This window comes from Oncorhynchus clarkii, chromosome 15 (genome assembly GCF_045791955.1).
Source record: "Oncorhynchus clarkii lewisi isolate Uvic-CL-2024 chromosome 15, UVic_Ocla_1.0, whole genome shotgun sequence".
Lineage (NCBI taxonomy): Eukaryota > Metazoa > Chordata > Actinopteri > Salmoniformes > Salmonidae > Oncorhynchus > Oncorhynchus clarkii.
The window spans coordinates 37,930,378-37,955,035 of record NC_092161.1 but is presented as its reverse complement, the minus strand read 5'-3'; the positions used below and the strand labels follow the sequence as shown (position 1 = coordinate 37,955,035).

Sequence of the window (24,658 nt, the reverse complement as noted above, 5' to 3'; positions counted from 1 at the left end):
CAAAACGCTTCCAATAACTAGATTCATGCTTTCAAAGAAAGATCGGAACTAGTACTGCTGCCAGGAAGACCAATGTACTCAAAAAGAAACATGAAATCGGTAGGTTTTTCATCCAACGATTAGACGCATCCTGTAAGTAACATGAGCTAGCCATTCATTGTAGGTAACGTTAGCTAGCTAGCTGGCAGTTGCCCCAAGACTACTGCAGTTCAAGCTCCCTGCCACTTGTTAATTTATGTAGTTTAGCTGATCATGCTCAACATTAAAGGCATAGGGGCCACAAAGTTGTGGCAAGTAGCTCGCGAAAACACCATACTAGCATGGCATCTGTGTAGTTAGCTAGATGGATTAGGCCTACATTTCCATGTCAAAGACGGAAGTGTCGGTCTGTTTTTATTTATTTTAGAACCAAAGGAGGGAGACAAATATTTTTACACATTACAAGAAGAGAGGATAGAGCAGGCAGAGAGATCTGTCCTAATCAGCTGCCCTGCTAAAACCAACAACAAAAAGTTACTGAAGTATTTATCCAGACATGGAAATATCAACACATTTTATATAAGCTATGTAAGTATTTCAGTTGTGCTAAGATATGAATCTACAAATCAACACGAATGTATGGAAACAAAAGCAATGCTGTCTGTATGTAACTACAGTATGATGGGAAATAGCATATCCAAAAATAACTGAACATAATTAAATTAATTGAAAATATTGTATTGTTAAGGGAGTAATTTATAAGGAGGTCTATCTTTTCTCCTACACAATGTGGGAATTACCACCCCCTCTCAATACTAAACTGTGACCTAATGATATTGTCTAAAGTCTTAACAAAAAAGACTAGAACGCTTTATAAGCAACCCGGTTTACCCTGATCAGGTTGGCTTTTTCCAACACCGGTACGGCGCTGATAGCAAACAAATAAAAGTATATAAAAGGGGCTATGAGGACCTGCCAAACCCCTGCCATAGCTCTGTCCCTGGATGCTGAGAATGCATTTGATAGGGTGGAGTGGGGTTTCCTTTTTAAAGCCCTGGAGTCCGATGGATTTAGCCCCCACTTTATATGATGGATCAAAACCCTGTATTCCGGGGGCCAGTGCCACAGTTACCACCAATGGAACTATTTCTAAGCAATTCAGGCTCCATACAGCCTGAATTGCAGGTGTCATAATACCCATAAAACCTAGCGGTCAAACAGGGAAATGGTTCCAATCGTTTTCCCACCATCTATCAAATAAAACTCCTGGAGTGTATAGAGTGAACCTTGGAGTAATATCATCTGACTCCAGGCCGTGAAGAGAATATGGGAAATAGACTTGGACTGCGATATCACCAAGGCAGAATGGAATGAGGTTTTCGGCAGATGTCTCTAAAGCTAACGCAATCGAAAACGATACACCTTTACCATTCGACTCCTAGTAAGCTTCACAGGGTCGGTCTGAAGCCCACAGACGCCTGCTGCTGGAGATGTTCGTCTGTAGAGGGGACTTATGGTATGGGATTGTGAAAAAAATCGGGAGGTTTTGGACTGAACAGTCACAAAAACAAGTGTAACCCTGGCCCTAGCAGTTGCCAAAAAACAGCTTTTCTGAAAATGGAAGGAAGGGGCTACATCAAATATACTGTATACAGCTGGACTAATCGACCATATAATGTGTACATAATTTTAAGAACGCTTGCAAAGTATATTTTATATATTTATGAACACATTCTGCTAAATGTGCAAAAATGTGTACGATTATGTAAGAACAACAATCTATAATGTCAATTGTCCTCAATATTATTTATTGTATTCTTTTTTCATCTGTGTCTGAAACAAAAAATAAAATGTAACTAACATAAAAAAAAGCTCTATCTTTAATGTTTATTGAAAGGAGGTTTTCAAAGATAACTGGTGGAGTTTACCAGCAAGGAGAGCCTCACTTCACTACATGAAATGACCATCATCCCCAGCCAGTCTGCCAGTCAGTGCCAACCACAGACAACCATCCCCATCAACGACCTCATACAGAGACTGTCCAAAGAGGACAGTGTAAGTCGACATGGACTCGTTTCTAAAATACTAGGCTGTCTGAAGTTGTCTAACTGACTAAATTAAGATTGCTAGAATGCAGATTAAGATAGCAACATATATGATGTCCCTGGGAACACACATAGGTACAATGTCAGCTTTAGTGCTAATTTAGGTAACAAACATTTATACCAAGACAAAGTTGAATATAAATTATAGAGATTTCAAGAGATCCCTTGCTTTAAGCACAAATATTGTTCATTCCAATGAGAACGCTGTGTCTGTCTTCTCTTTATCTCAGACCAACAAATCACCTCCCTTACAGAGACATACCAGCTAACAGAAGAGAATGTCTGCGCTTCCTGGTCTGCTCGCTGCTGAACGACATAGCTGCTGCATATTTCCCAGAATGCAACATTCTGCCCTCCTCCATGAACGGCTTCCGGAAGCTGGGCTGTGAACTAGACATGTTTCACGACCTGGATTACATCAATGGAAGGAATCTTAAGGTGAGGATGGGGATGGAGGAACCACATCAGGGTCATGTTCAGTAGGGCACAACGTAGCAAAAGGTCTTGCAACGGAAAACAAAAACAGTTTTGTTATTGAAATAAGTCCAGGTAGGAATCTAAAGGAGAAGGACATTTTAACCCTTTTTTTACAAGGGGTGGGCAACATTGATGGGGGTGGTGGCCACAGAAAATCTGAACTCATCATGAGGGGCCACAGTCAGAGCCAGCCCTAGTCTTTTGGGGGCCGTAAGTGAAGCAGAACATTTTAGCGGCCCCCCTCTTGACAGTGGAGAGAGTTAAGTTAATATCCTACAATTCTTGGTCACTGATAAGCGCCTAAATTGGAACTTACTGGCTATACTGTAACATACTGTATATATAACGTCCCTTTATAGCGCTGTATGGGATTCAACTGACACCTGTTCAAAACGTGTGTACCATGCACAACAAAAATGTGCTACTTTTGGAAATATTTTTGTTGTCTTGAGTGAGGATGAGACATGAAGGATGAGACGTTGAAGATTATAATAAATACCGCTTTGATGCTGTAAAAGCAAACCACAGGCCCATCAGTCCAAATGTGCATTTGAAAACTGTCATTTAACAATATCAACAATTATGATCGCTATGTTTGATGTACAGTTACAAGGATGACACGCATCTGTCTGAAGAGCCTTGTGAAAGCCTAACACTGTAAAATTGTTTTTTATAACGTAGCTGGTAATACAGCAAGCTTTCAAATGATGCTCATCTGATCCAGATTTCCATTTTATAATGGAGAGTTTTTGGATTGCATAAACAACAACAGTAATTTTGTGATGGTTTGGCAGGGATGTGTTCCAAACAAAAAAACGACAAGTGTGCTTGCTTCAGTTCCTCACATGCAAAGCACCTTATTGTTGAAGGCCCTTTCCTTGAGTCATAAACGTGCATGGAAATGACTTAGGAACTGTGCACAGTTTGGAGAGGCGTGTGGCCACTTGGAGACACCAGTTAGACCTCTCATTCAAACCCTTGTAATATTTTTTTCTTACGTTACACCTACCCCAAAATTACCATGAATATTCGTATTATATTACTGAATAAATCCAGAGTATTTTCAGATTTCGTTATTGACAAATGCACATAACATAACAGTGTAATGTTTGGATTACACATAACAGTGTAATGTTTGGATTCAGTCTTGTCGGGTGAACTGTTGTCACCTTTGGTCTGATCATTTCCTAAGTGTTCTCTTTCAATTGCTACCATGGTCATGCATATGTTTTTATAGTTCTCCTGTTAGAAACATTTCAATTTGTCCCAACCCATATTTGACAATTTCCACAAGTGTGAAGGGTTAAGATAGAATCACTTTAGGGGTGTTTCCCAAGAGCTTCATAGCACTGATCATATGGACAATATATGCCTAGTACTACAAAGCTTTCAGGAAACTCACTCCAAGGGGTCTCTTCCTTTAATTACCAATTTTGACCTAGGGTTGTTTTCATATCATAAAACAGCTGTTGAGAGATTGGTCTCGTGTTTCTGCTGCATACACTCTCCTTTTAATTACATGTCCTTTTGTTTACATCTTTACAAGAACTCCTGTACGAGAGGAGATCAAGCAACTTGTTAAACCAGACCCCTACTGTCACTCTGTTGTTGTGCTGTAGAACATTTGTTCAGAGAGGGAGACGGGTGGGGGGGGGGACTCCCTATAGAAAATGTGTTTACCTTGACGTAGTGTGGGAAAGCCCACTGAGCCTGAGGTCCTTATCAGTCTCTCTCTCTCTCTCTCTCTCTCTCTCTCTCTCTCTCTCGCTCGCTCGCTCGCTCGCTCGCTGGGTAAACAACAGGCTGATAAAAAAAAGAGGTGACAGATGCACGCAGTGCTACAAATCACCACTTCCTCTTCTGTAGACAAGGCTGTTCAGTAGAAATGTAAGACCCTCGTGTATGAAGAGCTCTTGCAGAGCTTGTCAAAGTTGTATCTTTTCTATGTGAATGTTGAGTGTCACTCTGACTTCCAAAAATGTACTCAAAGGCCTAGGAGATTGAAAGATGCAGGGTTATGCACTTTCGTGTACGGGCACGTGCAACTGTTTGCATCTATACGCCGTCGACAATAATTTTACAGCCTTGGCCCACCATCTTCACTCGCATACTCACTGTGATCCTATGCATTTAGAGCCTATGTTTCTGTAATTAAAAATGCTGTTCAATAAATGGTCTTAATCCCATCTGCCCGGCCAAAAGCAGGTACCAGACGACAAAGAGGTCTGCGTCTGAGCGGGCGGCGACCCAGAGTATCCTGTCTGTGATTGGGGAGTGTGTAGACCAGTTTGGGAACTGGCTGTGTCGGGAGGCAGAATATCCTCAACGCTCGCTGTCCCCTGGTCCGCTTCACCCACCAACCATTAGGGTTCCAATGTGACCTCACAGCCAACAATAGGTAAGACAATGACACACATATGGACTTGTTTCCACAGATACACACATGCTGACAGACACGCACGCATGCATGGTAGCACGCAGACACACACACACACACACACACACACACACACACACACACACACACACACACACACACACACACACACACACACACACACACACACACACACACACACACACACACACACATTGAAGAGTCACTGAGCAAACTCCTTTATTGGTGTAATCCGTCTCAAATACATCATCAGTATGATTAAATCAGAAAGCCTTCTATAAAGCTTGACCTGTTCCTGTTAAACAATTGTGAATCATTAAAGCAGATCATTAAATCCTACAAACATACTTCTGCCTGCCTAGTTCTATATAAACGGACCAATTTGTTAGGATTTTGAATTGTTGAAGTTGTTTAAAGTTCACCTGTCCACATAACTAATAGTCACCGTTTAAATGTCAGTTGCTGTTTGTCATTTTGCTCTAATGCTTCATAGAAACTCTGTTGCCTTTCAAAACCTACTGGTGTTGCACAAAGCAAACTGAAACTCGAGTTGCGTAGAAGGAGAGAGAGCAGGAGAGAGAGGGAGAGAGCGCAGAAGATCGATGGGTCATGTGTTTCACTTCTTCTTTCCTTGGCCCTAAGGGTTTCTGTGGTCTCTAAAGTTAGCCTGAGAGTGAAGCAGCCAGATACACACACCTGCTAATGATTAGAAACAAACACATCCACGCCTCAGTTTGTAATGAAATCGAGTAGGGTAGAGTGGAGACACCCTGACTGTGTGTTTATGTTAAAAACATTGAAGAGTATGGTTATACACAGTTTATCATCCTTGCAAAACAGAGGGATATTTTGGAAGTGAGAATTACGATGTCCAGCTAAATGTTGCCCCCTGGTGGATAGTGTGTGCCACTGACTTTTTCATTTTCTCTGCTCCTACCTAGCATGTTATAAATGTTCAATTCAAAAGTCCCAGACAGTATCAAGTCTCTCAGATAATGAGGGTATTCTGCTTTAATATCCTATATGTTGTCTTGACTACCATTATTTGTGTATCATCATCATATTAAATGCTTAGGAATGGTGATAGAAATGAATGTGTCAGAAAGATCAATTTAAAAATCCCAGATAGTATCAAGTGTTTCAGCTACAGTGAATGCGTACTGCACTGTGTCTTGACTGTCATTCTGTATGTGTCCACAGGGTGGCGATGAAGAGCTCTGAGTTTCTGTACCTGTATGGGCGGCTGGATCGGCGGGTGCGTTGCTTGGTGTTCAGTGTTCAGTGCTGGGCCTGGGCCCACAGTATCACCAGCTCTATGCCTGGATCACCAATTTCTCTCTCACTGTCATGGTCCTGTTCTTCCTGCAAAGGAGGACTGTTCCTATACTTCTCACCCTGGACCACCTCAAGGAACTAGCAGGTAGAAGCACACACCCACACCCACAAGCAAGCCCATACTGCCCACCATGGACTGCCTCAAAGCAGGTAGCGAAAAATGGAGCACTGAGCAGCAACTTATTTTAACAAAAGTCTATACTATAAGTATCATCTCAAAGAGCTGGCAGGTAGTCGTCTTGCATTGCTACACATCCTAGTTTTATTCAGAAATTTGGAAATTGATGTTCAGCCGGTAGCAATGGACCACTGAGCGAGTGGCAATTGGGTTATTAAATTATTATTTATTGAATAGATCGGATTGCTGATCCTAATTGGCAACAAAAATATCTGTGTTGGTGTAGTCCAGTCATGCTTCTCTTCCCACCGCTCGTACTCCTGCTTCCCTTGTCACCTTGGCTCTCAAATAATTGCATTCCAAAAGCAATCTATCCCCCCTCCATCTTAGCACAGACATAGACACTATCCCAGGCATCATAGGGCCTTCATCACAATAAAGGCCCTATCACTCTGGCAGAGGGCTTTGACCCTCCCAGCACTATTTAACCTTGTGCACACACACACACACACAACCAATCTCTTCTACTACCCTCGGCTGACATGGTCAAGGATTCTGATCAGGACTCTCACTTTTTCTCCCTCTCTCTCGCTCTCTTTTCTCCATGATGAACTGTATTGACTCCCTCTATTAGAGCTGGGACGATAAGTTGAAAATGATCCAGAGCGATCACTTATCGCAAGAATTTTGCTCATATTGTTCATTTTTGATAAGTAATCTATACTACAGAAATGTGTTTGAATTGCCTGCGATAAGTTTGAAATGAAATAAGTTTGATAATATCGGCGATTCGTAATGGCACAATTGATGGCTACAACCATAAAACTAAACTCAGCAAAAAAAGAAACGGCCCTTTTTCAGGACCCTGTCTTTCAAAGATATTTCGTAAAAATCCAAATAACGTCACAGATCTTCATTGTAAAGGCTTTAAACACTGTTTCCCATGCTTGCTCAATGAACCATAAACAATGAATGAACATGCACCTGTGGAACGGTTGTTAAGACCCTAACAGCTTACAGACGGTAGGCAATTAAGGTCACAGTTATGAAAACTTAGGACACGAAAGAGGCCTTTCTACTGACTCTGAAAAACACCAAAAGAAAGATGCCCAGGGTCCCTGCTCATCTGCGTGAAGGAGGCATGGACTGCAAATTTGGCCAGGGCAATAAATTGCAATGTCCATACTGTGAGACGCCTAAGACAGCGCTACAGGGAGACAGGACGGACAGCTGATCGTCCTCGCAGTGGCAGACCACGTATAACAACACCTGCACAGGATCGGTATATCCGAACATCACACCTTCGGGACAGGTACAGAATGGCAACAACAACTGCCCGAGTTACACCAGGAATGCACAATCCCTCCATGAGTGCTCAGACTGTCCGCAATAGGCTGAGAGAGGCTGTACTGGGGGCTTGTAGGCCTGTTGTAAGGCAGGTCCTCACCAGACATCACCGGCAACAACGTTGCCTATGGGCACAAACCCACCGTCGCTGGACCAGACAGGACTGGCAAAAAGTGCTCTTCACTGAAGAGTCTCGGTTTTTCTCACCAGGGGTGATGGGCGGATTCGCATTTATCGTCGAAGGAATGAGCGTTACACTGAGGCCTGTACTCTGGAGCGGGATCAATTTGGAGGTGGAGGGTCTGTCATGGTCTGGGAAGGTATGTCGCAGCATCATCGGACTGAGCTTGTTGTCATTGCAGGCAATCTCATTGCTGTGCGTTACAGGGAAGTCATCCTCCTCCCTCATGTGGTACCCTTCCTGCAGGCTCATCCTGATATGGCCCTCCAGCATGACATTGCTACCAGCCATACTGCTCGTTCTGTGCGTGATTTCCTGCAAAACAGGAATGTCAGTGTTCTGCCATGGCCAGCGAAGAGCCCGGATCTCAATCCAATTGAGTACGTCTGGGACCTGTTGGATCGGAATGGGAAGGACTAGGGCCATTCCACCCAGAAATGTCCGGGAACTTGCGGGTGCCTTGGTGGAAGAGTTGGGTAACATCTCACAGCAAGAACTGGCAAATCTGGTGCAGTCCATGAGGAGGAGCTGCACTGCAGTACTTAATGCAGCTGGTGGCCACACCAGATACTGACTGTTACTTTTGATTTTGACCCCCACCTTTGTTCAGGGACACATTATTCAATTTCTGTTAGTCACATGTCTGTGGAACTTGTTCAGTTTATGTCTCAGTTGTTGAATCTTATGTTCATTCAAATATTTACACGTTAAGTTGGCTGAAAATAAACGCAGTTGACAGCGAGAGGACGTTGTAGTAGCAGTTTAAAACCTGTTAGGGATAGGGGGCAGCATTTTCACTTTGGATGAATTGCGTGCCCATAGTGAACTGCATCCTACTCTGTCCTAGATGCTAATATATGCATATTATTATTACTATTGGATAGAAAACACTCTGAAGTTTCTAAAACTGTTTGAATTATGTCTGTGAGTATAACAGAACTCATAGGGCAGGCAAATTTCCAAACAGGAAGTGGAAATTCTGGCGCTGGTCGAATTCAAGTCATCGCCTATTCACATCCAAACAAGATATGGATATGTTCGCATTTCCTACGCCTTCCACTAGATGTCAACAGTCAGTAGAACGTGGAATGAAGCCTCTAGTGTGATGTGGGCCCGGATGGGAGGGGATTGAGTCAGTGGTCTGTCAGAATGGCAGTTCCTGGTTGCGCACATTACTGTTGATCTCGCCTGCGTTCCATGACTCTGTAGACAAAAAGGAATGCTCCGGTTGGAACGTTATTGGATATATATGATAATAGCATCCTGAAGATTGATTCTCTACTTAGTTTGACCAGTTTATTCGACCTGGAATATAACTTTTTGAAGTTTTCGTCCGAGTTCGCCTGGACCAGCACCAGCTTTTGGACATGTGAACTAACAGTGCTAGCAAAAGTAGCTTATTGGACACTAGTAATGGACATTATGGAACAAAACAACGATTTATTGTGGAACTAGGACTCCTTGCACTGCATTCTGATGAAAGATCATCAAAGGTAAGGGAATATTTATGATGTAATTTCGTATTTCTGTTGACTCCAACATGGCGGAGAAATATATTTACGTCTTAGCGCCGTTTTAGATTATTGCATGGTATGCTTTTTTCATAACGTTTAAAAAAAATCTGACACAGCAGATGCATTAAGAACCAGTGTATCTTTAATTATATGTAAAACATGAATCTTCGTCAAAGTTTATGATGAGTATTTCTGTTATCTGGCGTAGCTCTCTGTAATTACTCCTGATATTTTGGAGGCATTTCTGAACATGGCATCTGTCATGTATTGTCATGTTGTGTCTCTGTCCTTTCCTTTCACCCTGTCTCCCTCTGCTGGTCGTATTAGGTTACCTTTTCTCCCCCGCTTTCCCCCAGCTGTTCCTTGTCTCCTCCTGACTACCTCGTCACCCCGTTTCCCACCTGTTCCCTTTTTCCCTCTGATTAGTCCCCTATATCTCTCTCTGTTTTTGTTCCTGTCCTTGTCGGATTCTTGTTTGTTGTGTTTCATGCCTGAGCCAGACTATCGTCATGTTTGCTGTAACCTTGTCCTGTCCTGTCGGAATCTGCCGGTCTATCTGAGCCTACCTATGTTTGGTTATTAAAGAAGCTCTGTTTAAGTTAGTTCGCTTTTGGGTCCTCATTCACTCACCGTAACAGAAGAATCCGACCAAGAATGGACCCAGCGACTTCGGATCCTCTCCACTCAGCCGTCGAGATCCAGGGAGCGATGCTAGGCAGACACGAGCAGGAATTGTCTGCTGCTCGACATGCCGTTGAGACCCTGGCCACCCAAGTCTCCAACCTCACAGAACAGGTTCACCATCTCCGCCTCGATCCACCGGCCACTTCCAGGGCTTTCGAATCTCCGGAGCCCAGAATCAATAACCCGCCGTGTTACTCTGGGGAGCCCACTGAATGCCGCTCGTTCCTCACCCAGTGTGATATTGTGTTTTCTCTCCAGCCCAACACTTACGCCAGGAGCACTGCTCGTGTCGCCTACGTCATATCTCTCCTTACTGGACGGGCTCGTGAGTGGGGCACGGCAATCTGGGAGGCAAGGGCTGAGTGTACTAACCAGTATCAGGACTTTAAGGAGGAGATGATACGGGTTTTTGATCGATCTGTTTTTGGGGAGGAGGCTTCCAGGGCCCTGGCTTCCCTATGTCAAGGCAATCGATCCATAACAGACTACTCTATTGAGTTTCGCACTCTTGCTGCCTCCAGTGGCTGGAACGAGCCGGCTTTGCTCGCTCGTCTTCTGGAGGGTCTCCGCGCAGAGGTAAAGGATGAGATTCTCTCCCGGGAGGTTCCTTCCAGCGTGGATTCCTTGATTGAACTCGCCATTCGCATTGAGCGACGGGTTGATCTTCGTCACCGAGCTCGTGGAAAGGAGCTCGCGTTCTCCGTTGCCCCCCTCTCCGCATCACTACCATCTTCCTCTGCCGGCTCGGGAGCTGAGCCTATGCAGCTGGGAGGTATCCGCATCTCGACTAAGGAGAGGGAACGGAGAATCACCAACCGCCTCTGTCTCTATTGCGGTTCTGCTGGTCATTTTGTCACTTCATGTCCAGTAAAAGCCAGAGCTCATCAGTAAGCGGAGGGCTACTGGTGAGCGCTACTACTCCTGTCTCTCCTTCAAGATCCTGTACTACCTTGTCGGTCCATCTACGCTGGACCGGTTCGTCAGCTTCCTGCAGTGCCTTAATAGACTCTGGGGCGGAGGGCTGTTTTATGGACGAGACCTGGGCTCGGGAACATGACATTCCTCTCAGACAGTTAAGGGAGTCCACGGCCTTGTTCGCCCTGGATGGTAGTCCTCTCCCCAGGATTCAGCGTGAGACGCTACCTTTAACCCTCACTGTTTCTGGTAATCATAGCGAAACCATTTCTTTTTTGATTTTTCGTTCACCTTTTACACCTGTTGTTTTGGGCCATCCCTGGCTAGTTTGTCATAATCCTTCCATTAATTGGTCTAGTAATTCTATCCTCTCCTGGAACGTCTCTTGTCATGTGAAATGTTTAATGTCTGCTATCCCTCCTGTTTCCTCTGTCTCTTCTTCACAGGAGGAGCCTGGTGATTTGACAGGGGTGCCGGAGGAATATCACGATCTGCGCACGGTGTTCAGTCGGTCCAGGGCCACCTCTCTTCCTCCACACCGGTCGTATGATTGTAGTATTGATCTCCTTCCGGGAACCACTCCCCCCCGGGGTAGACTATACCCTCTGTCGGCTCCCGAACGTAAGGCTCTCGAGGATTATTTGTCTGTAGCTCTTGACGCCGGTACCATAGTCCCCTCCTCCTCTCCCGCCGGAGCGGGGTTTTTTTTTTTGTCAAGAAGAAGGACGGGTCTCTGCGCCCCTGCATAGATTATCGAGGGCTGAATGACATAACAGTTAAGAATCGTTATCCGCTTCCTCTTATGTCTTCAGCCTTCGAGATCCTGCAGGGAGCCAGGTTTTTCACTAAGTTGGACCTTCGTAACGCTTACCATCTCGTGCGCATCAGGGAGGGGGACGAGTGGAAGACGGCGTTTAACACTCCGTTAGGGCACTTTGAATACCGGGTTCTTCCTTTCGGCCTCGCTAACGCTCCAGCTGTCTTTCAGGCATTAGTCAATGATGTCCTGAGAGACATGCTGAACATCTTTGTTTTCGTTTACCTTGACGATATCCTGATTTTTTCACCGTCACTCCAGATTCATCTTCAGCACGTTCGACGTGTCCTCCAGCGCCTTTTAGAGAATTGTCTTTTTGTGAAGGCTGAGAAGTGCACTTTTCATGCCTCCTCCGTCACATTTCTCGGTTCTGTTATTTCCGCTGAAGGCATTAAGATGGATCCCGCTAAGGTCCAAGCTGTCATTGATTGGCCCGCCCCTAAGTCACGCGTCGAGCTGCAGCGCTTTCTCGGCTTCGCGAACTTCTATCGTCGTTTCATCCGTAATTTCGGTCAGGTGGCAGCTCCTCTCACAGCCCTTACTTCTGTCAAGACGTGCTTTAAGTGGTCCGTTTCCGCCCAGGGAGCTTTTGATCTCCTCAAGAATCGTTTTACATCCGCTCCTATCCTTGTTACACCTGACGTCTCTAGACAGTTCGTTGTCGAGGTTGACGCGTCAGAGGTGGGCGTGGGAGCCATTCTTTCTCAGCGCTCCCTCTCTGACGACAAGGTCCACCCATGCGCGTATTTTTCTCATCGCCTGTCCCCGTCGGAACGTAACTATGATGTGGGAAACCGCGAACTGCTCGCCATCCGGTTAGCCCTAGGCGAATGGCGACAGTGGTTGGAGGGGGCGACCGTTCCTTTTGTCGTTTGGACTGACCATAGGAACCTTGAGTACATCCGTTCTGCCAAACGACTTAATGCGCATCAGGCGCGTTGGGCGCTGTTTTTCGCTCGTTTCGAGTTCGTGATTTCTTATCGTCCGGGCTCTAAGAACACCAAGCCTGATGCTTTATCTCGTCTCTTCAGTTCTTCAGTAGCCTCCACTGACCCCGAGGGGATTCTCCCTGAGGGGCGTGTTGTCGGGTTGACTGTCTGGGGAATTGAGAGGCAGGTAAAGCAAGCGCTCACTCACACTCCGTCGCCGCGCGCTTGTCCTAGGAACCTTCTTTTCGTTCCCGTTCCTACTCGTCTGGCCGTTCTTCAGTGGGCTCACTCTGCCAAGTTAGCCGGCCACCCTGGCGTTCGGGGTACGCTTGCTTCCATTCGCCAGCGTTTTTGGTGGCCCACCCGGGAGCATGACACGCGTCGTTTCGTGGCTGCTTGTTCGGTCTGCGCGCAGACTAAGTCCGGTAACTCCCCTCCTGCCGGCCGTCTCAGGCCGCTTCCCATTCCCTCTCGACCGTGGTCTCACATCGCCTTAGATTTTGTCACCGGACTGCCTTCGTCAGCGGGGAAGACTGTTATTCTTACGGTTGTCGATAGGTTCTCTAAGGCGGCTCATTTCATTCCCCTTGCTAAGCTTCCTTCTGCTAAAGAGACGGCACAAATCATCATCGAGAATGTTTTCAGAATTCATGGCCTTCCGTCAGACGTCGTTTCGGACAGAGGTCCGCAATTCACGTCTCAATTTTGGAGGGAGTTTTGCCGTTTGATTGGGGCTTCCGTCAGTCTCTCTTCCGGCTTTCACCCCCAGTCTAACGGTCAAGCAGAACGGGCCAATCAGACTATTGGTCGCATCTTACGCAGTCTTTCTTTTCGCAACCCTGCGTCTTGGTCAGAGCAGCTCCCCTGGGCAGAATACGCCCACAACTCGCTTCCTTCGTCTGCGACCGGGCTATCTCCTTTTCAGAGTAGCCTCGGGTACCAGCCTCCGCTGTTCTCATCTCAGTTCGCCGAGTCCAGCGTCCCCTCCGCTCAGGCTTTTGTCCAACGTTGCGAGCGCACCTGGAAGAGGGTCAGGTCTGCACTTTGCCGTTATAGGACGCAGACTGTGAGGGCTGCTAATAAGCGTAGAACTAAGAGTCCTAGATATTGTCGCGGTCAGAGAGTTTGGCTCTCCACTCAGAACCTTCCCCTTAAGACGGCTTCTCGCAAGTTGACCCCGCGGTTCATTGGTCCGTTCCGTATTTCTCGGGTCATTAATCCTGTCGCAGTTCGACTTCTTCTTCCGCGATACCTTCGTCGCGTCCACCCGGTCTTCCATGTCTCCTGTATTAAGCCCGTTCTTCGCGCCCCCGCTCGTCTTCCCCCCCCCCCCCCCCATCCTTGTCGAGGGCGCACCCATCTACAGGGTCCGCAGGATTTTGGACATGCGTCCTCGGGGCCGTGGTCACCAGTACCTCGTTGATTGGGAGGGGTACGGTCCTGAGGAGAGGAGTTGGGTTCCCTCTCGGGACGTGCTGGACCGTGCGCTGATCGAGGATTTCCTCCGTTGCCGCCAGGTTTCCTCCTCGAGTGCGCCAGGAGGCGCTCGGTGAGTGGGGGGGTACTGTCATGTATTGTCATGTTGTGTCTCTGTCCTTTCCTTTCACCCTGTCTCCCTCTGCTGGTCGTATTAGGTTACCTTTTCTCCCCCGCTTTCCCCCAGCTGTTCCTTGTCTCCTCCTGACTACCTCGTCACCCCGTTTCCCACCTGTTCCCTTTTTCCCTCTGATTAGTCCCCTATATCTCTCTCTGTTTTTGTTCCTGTCCTTGTCGGATTCTTGTTTGTTGTGTTTCATGCCTGAGCCAGACTATCGTCATGTTTGCTGTAACCTTGTCCTGTCCTGTCGGAATCTGCCGGTCTATCTGAGCCTACCTATGTTTGGTTATTAAAGAAGCTCTGTTTAAGTTAGTTCGCTTTTGGGTCCTCATTCACTCACCGTAACAGCATCAATGTAAACCGAGATTTGCGGATATAAATATCCATATTATCGAACAAAACATAAATGTATTGTGTAACAGGATGTCATATGAGTGTATATGAGATGAAGATTATCAAAGGTTAGTGATTAATTATATCTCTAATTCTGCTTTTGTGACTATCTTTGTCTGGGAAAAATGACTGTGTTTTTTTTTTTGATTTGGTGGTGATCTAACATAAATATATGTTGTGTATACAGACAATGCCTTCATCAAACAACACTGTTTCACGACGCATCAGTGACATGGCAGGAGATGTTTTGAAACAATTACTGCTTCGCATACAAGCCAGTGAGTTATATGCGTGACAGCTGGATGAGTCAATAGACGTGGCGGGCCTGGCACAGCTCCTGGCATATGTCCGTTACATTTATACGGTGTCAATTAAGGAAGACATTCTCTTCTGGAAACCAGGACAACATGAGAGGATATTTTTTAAATACTGTACAGCTTTGTGACATCAAATGGACTTTGGTGGTCAAGATGTGTTGGTATCTGTACTGATGGCGCAAAAGCCATGACAGGGAGACATAGTGGCGTGGTAACGCGCATGCAAGTAGTTGCTCCTGACGCCACTTGGGTAGACTGCAGCATCCACCGAGAGGCTCTTGCTGCCAAGTGGTGGTGATCTAACATATGTTGTGTTTTCGCTGTAAAAATGTAAAAATTGGACACGATGGGAAGATTAAAGGATACATTTTTTAGAATGTCGTGCACATTAATGTTATAAACGTATCGTTCTATTTATCGTTATCACATCAATTCAGGCAATTTATTACAATATGGATTTTGTCCATATCCCCCAGCTCTACTCTGTTTATTGTCTCTTCCTCCTTTATGTTCCCTCCCTCTACCTCTCGCTCACCTTTTCCAGTTTGTAATCGCCCTCACTCTCTTATTTGACCTCTTCCTCTTTTTTTTGCTCTATCCATCCCAGTTTTGTTTGAAATCTCTCTATCTTCTCCCTCTCTCTCTCTTTGCTTGTCTGTTTTTTGTGACACCATCCATCTTTGTTTTGTTTATGGACATCGTCACTGTGTACATGAACATATGTTGTATGTCATTTACCTTGTGCTCCCCTCTTTCCCCTACAAGGCCCGAGCTACAGTGCATTTGGGAAGTATTCAGGCCCCTTGACTTTTACCACGTTATGTTACGTTACATAAGCTTGTAGCGTCATACCCAAGAAGACTCGGCTGTAGTCACTGCCAAAGGTGCTTCAACAAAGTACTGAGGAAAGGGTCTGAATACTTATGAAAATGTGGTATTTACGTTCTGTTTTTTTACATTTGCAAAAATGTCTCAAAACCTGTTTTCACTTTGTCATTATGGGGTATTGTGTGTAGATTGATGAGGATTTTTTATTTTCTTTCATCCATTTTAGAATAAGGCTGTAACGTAACAAAATGTGGAAAAAGGGAAGGGGTCTGAATACTTTCCGAATGTCATTTACCTTGTGTGTAGTGTATGTGTGTACCATGTCATTAACATTATGTTCCCCCTCTCCCCTTTTTTGTGGGTTTTGTCTTTGTCTGGTATTTCCAGCATTATCCACTGGGTTTGCTGCAGGCAGAAAATCTTAGGAAATGCTCTTTAATTGACATAAGCGGTCTCTAATCTTTCAAAGTCTGGTTGTGCATGAGTGTTTTGTGGGGGGGGGGATCGCCTAAACGAGAGGAGGTGTAGCATATGAATCTTTATTGCACAAAGCCTATTATTTGGCAGGGAATAGTATTTGTAGATCAGTGATTCTTCACTTTTCTCAATCCCTGATCATCAGAGGTTATAAAAATGGGTCAAATACACAATATTGAAATTATGCTTGAAAAAACAGTGCCAATACCCCACTGGGACGCTCTTTGCAGACAACAATATATTCTGCAATTTACCATTACATTATAAACGGAAAGACAGGATAGACAGCCATCTGAAAAATCATATATCAGCCAGAACAACTTTAACGTCTTCACTCAGCACCTACAATATGTTCAGAACAGATTGGTCTTGTGTGGTCAGCATATTCGTCCGTTATTATGCAGATTTTATTTTGATTTTTTTAATTACCAGACTGCTCCTCTGTTCTTTACATGTGTTAATGAATGCACGCATTTTGAGATTGTCAACTTTTCCGAGAGAGATGTTGGAGCTTGCAAAAGCCATATCCTCAGAATTGACTTTGTTGCATGTATTGCTATAGCGAATGAAAATTGCTACTTTGTTCGCAAATAGGCTATGTTTTCTTATTATTCCCCATATAATGTTGATAAAAGACAATAAGTTAAATATTTGTTGATAATGTCCTTAAGATAGGCAAATCAATTTGGTGCATTAGGCTAAAGTGTAGGCTGCTGATGAAAATAATTGTTGGTCTCCACATGGTTGGGAATCTATTTTGGACTAATTGAATAATTACCTTAGATCAGGTATTCCCAAACTGGTGTGATTCCCATTATTTTTTTTATTTTATTTTTTTTAATTTTTTTGAATTTTACCCTTTTTTCTCCCCAATTTCGTGGTATCCAATTGTTGTAGTAGCTACTATCTTGTCTCATCGCTACAACTCCCGTACGGGCTCGGGAGAGACGAAGGTTGAAAGTCATGCGTCCTCCGATACACAACCAACCAAGCCGCTGCTTCTTTAACACAGCGCACATCCAACCCGGAAGCCAGCCGCACCAATGCGCCGGAGGAAACACCGTGCACCTGGCCACCTTGGCTAGCGTACACTGCGCCCAGCCCGCCGCAGGAGTCGCTGGTGCGCGATGAGACAAGGACACCCCTACCGACCAAGCCCTCCCTAACCCGGGCGACGCTAGGCCAATTGTGCGTCGCCCCACGGACCTCCCGGTCGCGGCCGGTTACGACAGAGCCTGGGCGCGAACCCAGGACTCTGATGGCACAGCTGGCGCTGCAGTACAGCGCCCTTAACCACTGCTCCCATTTTTAACAAAATATATATATTTTCCATTACATTTGGGTGACTTTTGTTTCTCTCGCCTGAGTAGCTTCGTTTCACTGCCAAAAATAAAATGAAACCATCTAGTGTTCAGCGAAGTAACACCACAATGTCACATACAGGTAGCCTTGTCAAATAATGAACATCCAATCACATTAACCGTTACTCTCTCACGGGAAACCTTTACTCTTGTGCAAACATTTAGAAACAAAACATGACAATTTGAAAAATAAGCCAGGAGAGTTTGTGCGAGAATAAAGACGACTTTCGAGTAGTAAAACGTATAAAAGCAACAGAAGAGGCTAGAAGCGTCTTATATGGTGAGCTAACGAGTGGCTAGGACAGGCAAGCCCCATACTATTGTGGAGGACTTTATTCTTCTTGCTGCCGTGGATATGGCTGGGACAATGCTTGGAGAAAAGGCCACCAAAACTATACAGACAATGCCTTCATCAAACAACACTGTTTCACAACGCATCAGTGACATGGCAGGAGATGTTTTGAAACAATTACTGCTTCGCATACAAGCCAGTGAGTTATATGCGTGACAGCTGGATGAGTCAATAGACGTGGCGGGCCTGGCACAGCTCCTGGCATATGTCCGTTACATTTATGCGGTGTCAATTAAGGAAGACATTCTCTTCTGGAAACCAGGACAACATGAGAGGATATTTTTTAAATACTGTACAGCTTTGTGACATCAAATGGACTTTGGTGGTCAAGATGTGTTGGTATCTGTACTGATGGCGCAAAAGCCATGACAGGGAGACATAGTGGAGTGGTAACGCGCATGCAAGTAGTTGCTCCTGACGCCACTTGGGTAGACTGCAGCATCCACCGAGAGGCTCTTGCTGCCAAGGGAATGCCAGACATCTTTAAAGACGTTTTGGACACTACAGTGAAAATGGTTAACTTAGTTAAGCAAGGTGCCTGAAGTCTCGTGTATTTTCTGCATTATGCAATGATATGGGCAGCAACCATGTAACACTTTAACAACATACAAAAGTGCACTGGTTATCAAGGGGCAAGGTATTGGCAATTTTAAGAAAAAATTGAGACAAGCTTAAAGTCGTCTTTACTGACCATCATTTTCACTTGTCTGACCGCTTGCATGATGACTAGTTTCTCACACGACTGGCCTATCTGAATGATCACCTGAATGATCTGAATCTAGGATTACAGGGACTCTCCCCAACTATATTCAAAGTGCGGGACAAAATTGAGGCTATGATTAAGAAGTTGGAGCTATTTTCTGTCTGCATTAACAAGGACAACACACAGGTATTTTCGTCATTGTATGATTTTTTTGTGTGCAAATGAACTCCAGCTTACGAACAATGTCAAATGTGATATAGCGATGCATCTGAGTGAGCTACTTTCCCGAAACGGATGACACAAACAACTAGATTCGTCATGCCCTGCCTCCAATCCACTTACCAATATCTGAACAAGAGAACTTCATCGAAATTGCTACAAGCAGTTCTGTGAAAATGTAATTTAATCAGAAGCCACTGTCAGATTTCTGAATAGGGCTGCGCTCAGAGTTGCCTTGGCAAATCGCACTGTTAAGACACTGATGCCCTTTGCAACCATGTACCTATGTGAGAGTGGATTCTCTGTCCTCACTAAAACTAAATATAGGCACAGACTGTGTGTGGAAAATGATTTAAGACTGAGACTCTCCAATACAATCCAACATGGCAGAGTTATGTGCATAATTTCAAGCACACCCTTCTCATTAACCTTTGGTGAGTTATTCACAATTTTTGATGAACAAATAAGGTTTTATATGTAAGATGGCTAAATAAAGAGAAAAAGTATTAATTATGAATATATTATTATTTGTTCCCTGTTCCTATAAGAGCTCTTTGTCACTTCCCACGAGCCGGGTCGTGACCACAACTCACACTCATTCTTATGTGTAATAAATATATTGTATGTGTGTGTGTGGCAGGCTTACAATGATGGCAAAAAACAACATTTGAAAGTGCGCTGACCCTGGTGCTAGAGGGGGTACCAGCTGGAGGTTGAATGTTTGAAGGGGTACGGGCCTATAAAAAGGTTGGGAACCACTGCCATTGATGACCATGGTATGCAGACACTACAATTCATTCACACATGGAGCAAGAAGGTGCTATATCGGCCTCTTGAGGTCTGATGATTGAAATGTGTGTGTGTGTGTGTGTGTGTGTGTGTGGGGGGGGGGGGGGGGGGTGAGAACTACCTAAGCCCCTGTCCCTTAACCAGAGCATACATACTAATATTTTGTATACGTTTCATTTCCACATTAAAACGGGTTTATTGATCATTATAAATGTGGTATTTGTTATCATACTCTTTGGGATTCCTTTCAGAGCAACTGCTGCAGGAGTTCTTTGAGTTCTACGGAACCTTCACATTCGGCCGCATGTCCATGCACAACAGAAAGGTAACAGGCACACACAGCCCATTCTGATTTAATTAGTACCAAGTCATTCTATGTTGATCGGACACAAGATGAGGGTGCTGCGCTGAGAGCTTTAAACAGAAATAGCCTTCTCTGGAACCCTTTTAGCTGTAAGCTGTAAACTGCCAATCCTTTCAGAAGGGATTCCAGCAGCACTTTCACCCCTGTGCATAATTGCCATTGTTTCATGGTCGTAGTTTATAATTGGCGGGGGAAAAAGGACTGCAGATACCATCAGAACCAGATTGGAGAGTTAGCTAACGGCGTTTGAGATCTTTCATTGGCTAGCTCTCCCTAGTCGCAGGGGGAAGGGGGAGGGGAAGCTGTTGGTAATAAAGTGGGTTTTTGGTGGATCAAACACACACACACACACACACACCAGCATCGCACGAATGTCTCTCCGTGCCAGCTAAGACTACAGCTGTCATAGGACTGTGTGATTGATAGTTGCTCCTCCCCTCTACCCATCTCCAATGAACACAATCAGCAGTTCATCACACTCGATAAGAAAACATAATCAACACGTTTATTCAATCTTAGACACGTATGTGTTCATTTAGTTACAGTTCACCCAGTTTGTTTTTCATTTAATTCCTTTGCAGGCCAAGGTTGTCCCAAATGGCACCCTATTCTCTGTATAGTAGGGATGTGCATCTTTCCCTTTCAAGACGATTCAATACGTATCTAGATAGATGGGCTCCGATATGATACAGGAACGATGCATTTTTCTGTGCGATTCTCTTTGATTAGAGAACGAATCGATACGATATGATTCGATGCAGTAACATTTGTTGCATAAACACACTCATTTTCCATTCTAAATATAAGTCTGATGCTGATGGAGCTCATGAGCTAAGCCTCTGAGCTGGATCGCTCTGAGCTGACTTGTGTGTGTAAATTATGTTTGTCTATGGTGTATACTATGTATGCACCTGATCTGTCCCATAGGGGGAGACAAGGCATCTACCACCCCACTATCAGATTAAGGGGGACTATGTAGCCTTTGGTTCTGAAATCACCATCACCCACTAATTAACTTGTACATTTAGCAGATAGTGTTTGAGCTAGCAATGTATCAATATTCATCATTTACAAATGAACTATGACGTAACCAATTAATATATAGCACAATTTTGGATTTCACCCCCATCTCAAAATCGAAGGGTTTTGACCGTTTTGGAAGATTTTGGTGAACTTTTTTTCTCCACATTTTAGCTGTGCGGTGTTAGTCACAGATGCCTTAAAAAATATAAATATTGTAAGGGCGGGGATCAGAAACCAGTCAGTATCTGGTGTGACCACCATTTGCCTCAGTGCGACAAATCTCCCTCGCATAGAGTTAATCAGGCTGTTGATTGTGGTCCTTGGAATGTTGTCCCATTCCTCTTCAAGGGCTGTGCGAAGTTACTGGATATTGGTGGGAACTGGAACACGATGTCGTACACGTCGATCCAGAGCATCCCAAACATGCTCAATGGGTGACATGTCTGGTATGCAGGCCATGGAAGAGAGTATGCAGGCCATGGAAGAGAGTATGCAGGCCATGGAAGAGCTGGGATAGTTTCAGCGTCCAGGAATTGTGTACAGATCCTTGCAACATGGGGCTGTAACGCATCAGTTATCACAAAGGATTAGGTGTTGTCTCAAGGTCGAAAGAAAGTAATATGAGCAAAACATGTTAGTTTATCGGCGATTCATGTTTGGAAAATAATCTGGTGTCTGTGGACCAATGCAGTCTTATCTTAAACATTTGAATCGCAGGCTGATGTGTAATCGTTACATCCCTACTATATAGTGAGCTACTTTTGACCAGGGCCCATAGGGAATCGGGTGCCATTTAGGATGCAGGCCTCTGTTCTACATCATCTCCTCATGGCCCCTGAGAGTAACAATATTGTAAGGACGTTAACCCAGGGTGAGGTGTGTGTGTGTGTGTGTGTGTGTGTGTGTGTGTGTGTGTGTGTGTGTGTGTGTGTGTGTGTGTGTGTGTGTGTGTGTGTGTGTGTGTGTGTGTGTGTGTGTGTGTGTGTGTGTGTGTGTGTGTGTGTGTGTGTGTGTGTGTGTGTGTGTGTGTGTGTGTGTGTGTGTGTGTGTGTGTGTGTGTGTGTGTGTGTGAGTGAGAACCCAGGGTCAGGACTGAAGTATTAAAGGAAGGCCTGTAAGAAGACTTGTGGTCATGGCCTCTGCATATAATCTTTCACCAGTAGAGAAACCACCATTAATCATCTTTACTGTGTACTGCATCTCTCCTGTCTCCCTCCTCTCCCACACTCTCCTATTCCCTGTCTTCTGTGTCCTACCATTTTACATTGTAGTCATTTAGCAGGTTGCTCTTATCCAGAATGTCTCAGTTAGTGCATTCATCTTAAGATAGCTAGGTGGGACAACCACATGTCATAGTAAGTACATTTTTCCATCAGCAGTCAGAGCTGGTCCTCTCCTGTCCTCCTCCCTCTCTACCTCCCTCTCCCTGACAGTCTTACCCTCTCGCTCTCCTCTCGCTCTCCTGCACCCTTACCCTTTCCCTCTCTCTTTCCTTCTCCTGCCCCTCTCCCTCCCTCTCTACCTCTCTCTCCCTGGCCCTCTCGCTCTCCTGCCCTCTTACCCTCTCTCTTTCCCTCTCCTACCCTTTCTCCCTCCCTCTCCCTGGCCCTCTCTCCTCTCTCTACCCCTTTCCCTCTCTCGCTCCTGGCACTCTCCCTCTGCCCTGACTGATGGCTTTATGGTCCATGGTCATCTCTCCATCCCATGGAGCTGGAGGCTCCATCTCTGTTTCTCCATTCATTCAGCCTTTTTACAACCCGGCTTAGGGTATAATGTATTTAGGTATTGCATGCCATGCATGCCCTGGGTTCAAATAGTGTTTGATTTATTTCAAATACTTTGAGGGGTACACTTTAGCTTGCCTGGGGTGTTAGATTTGAGGCGTTTACACCTTTGGGACTATTCCATTGTTTCCATTGCGTCAGGCAAGGTCAATCAGGCGCAGCTAAAGCGTTTAAAAGAAAACAAATGCTATTTGAACCCAGGTGCATCTGTTGTTTGCATGGAACCTTGGAGGGCTCTGGAGATAGATCTTTTACCTAGGTTTTTATTGTCTGTGTGACAGTTACAGAATAGTACAGAGTCACAAATGGAACCCAATTCAATATAGTGCACTACTTTTCCAAAGCAGCAATGGTCTAGCCTAGGACACTGGGATCGCCAAAGAGTTAGCAAGATGGCAGAAACAGATCTTGGACCAGGCTAGTGATGTTGTGGTATGATTGATGATTGAACCTGTGTCTACCCTGCTGGTGCTGCCCCCAGGCCCGTTCATCACAGCTAGGCTGACACTATTTGCGTCCCAAATGGCACCCTATTCCCTACACACTGCACTACTTTTGACCAGAGCCCTATGGAGCCTGATTTAAAAGTAGTAGGGAATAGGGTGCCATTTGGGACAGAGCCTGCTAGCGAATGAAGAGATGAGATGTAACAGCCAGACCCTTTATAACTGGGTCCAGGTGGCCTACATAACAGCAACAACGCCTAAGATAGATGGACCATTTATAAAGCCAGTGTGTTTTTATGTTTTGTCCCTCTCTTTCTCACTCCCACCCTCTTTTAATCTCTTACGTTCTCCCTCACTCTTCTCTTTGCTCGCTCTCACAGGGCAGAGAGCAGAACAAACCTGAGGTCTCTCCCTTCACATCCAGAACCCCTTCAAGCCAGTGCTGAACGTCAGTAAGCACGTTAACAGAACACAGCCGGAGCACTTCGTGGCGTTGAGTCGGGAGAGCGCCTGGATGATGCAGCAGCGGGAGTTCAAAGTACCGCACAGCAGCGGCAGTAACAGGACCGGTACCGGGAACAATGCTCCCTGGGGCTTGGCTGTGCTCCTCATGCACTCCGTCTCCCAGGCGGCCGAGGTTAAGGATCGTAAGAAGGGGAAGAGGGAACCGGCCAGCAAGAGGATCAAGAGCCTGCTGGAGTCTCTAAAGAACAGGGAGGAGAAGAAGACGGGCAACAGTATCAACACCACGAGGAAGAAGAGCTAGAGGAGAAGATTCATTGTGTTTGTGGGGATCAGTCTGAGCCCAGGCGAGATGCAGAATCACTTATCTCGATCAGTAGTCATTTGGGATGCAAAATGATTTGTAGATCACTCATACTGTGCACTCTGCACACGGTTTTGCAGACCATCACCACTAGATGGCACTGGTGAGGTATAAGTCCAAGGGCAACACGCACTTAAAGTCCTACCCTTAAAGACACCACATTAGTGGACTTATGAGCCGAGCCAAGCTGTACTGAGCTGGCCTGTTTAGACATCCGCTATGGTAGCTGGAACTGTCCTGACGAAAATATAGAAGCTGGCGCAGTATGGTTTGGATTGGCATGAGTGTGTGAAATGGGGTATAAATGTTTCCGTGACCAGATGCTCTTGATAAGAAAGGACTTATTTACTCTCCATGCCAACCTTTGCAAATAATGTACT

At 45.3% G+C, this 24,658-nt stretch overlaps 1 pseudogene; it reads left to right on the top strand.

The window, feature by feature from the left end:
• The first annotated feature begins 1,938 nt into the window (after positions 1-1,938).
• On the top strand, positions 1,939-24,218 carry LOC139366844 (poly(A) RNA polymerase, mitochondrial-like; annotated as a pseudogene).
• The last annotated feature ends 440 nt before the right edge of the window (positions 24,219-24,658 follow it).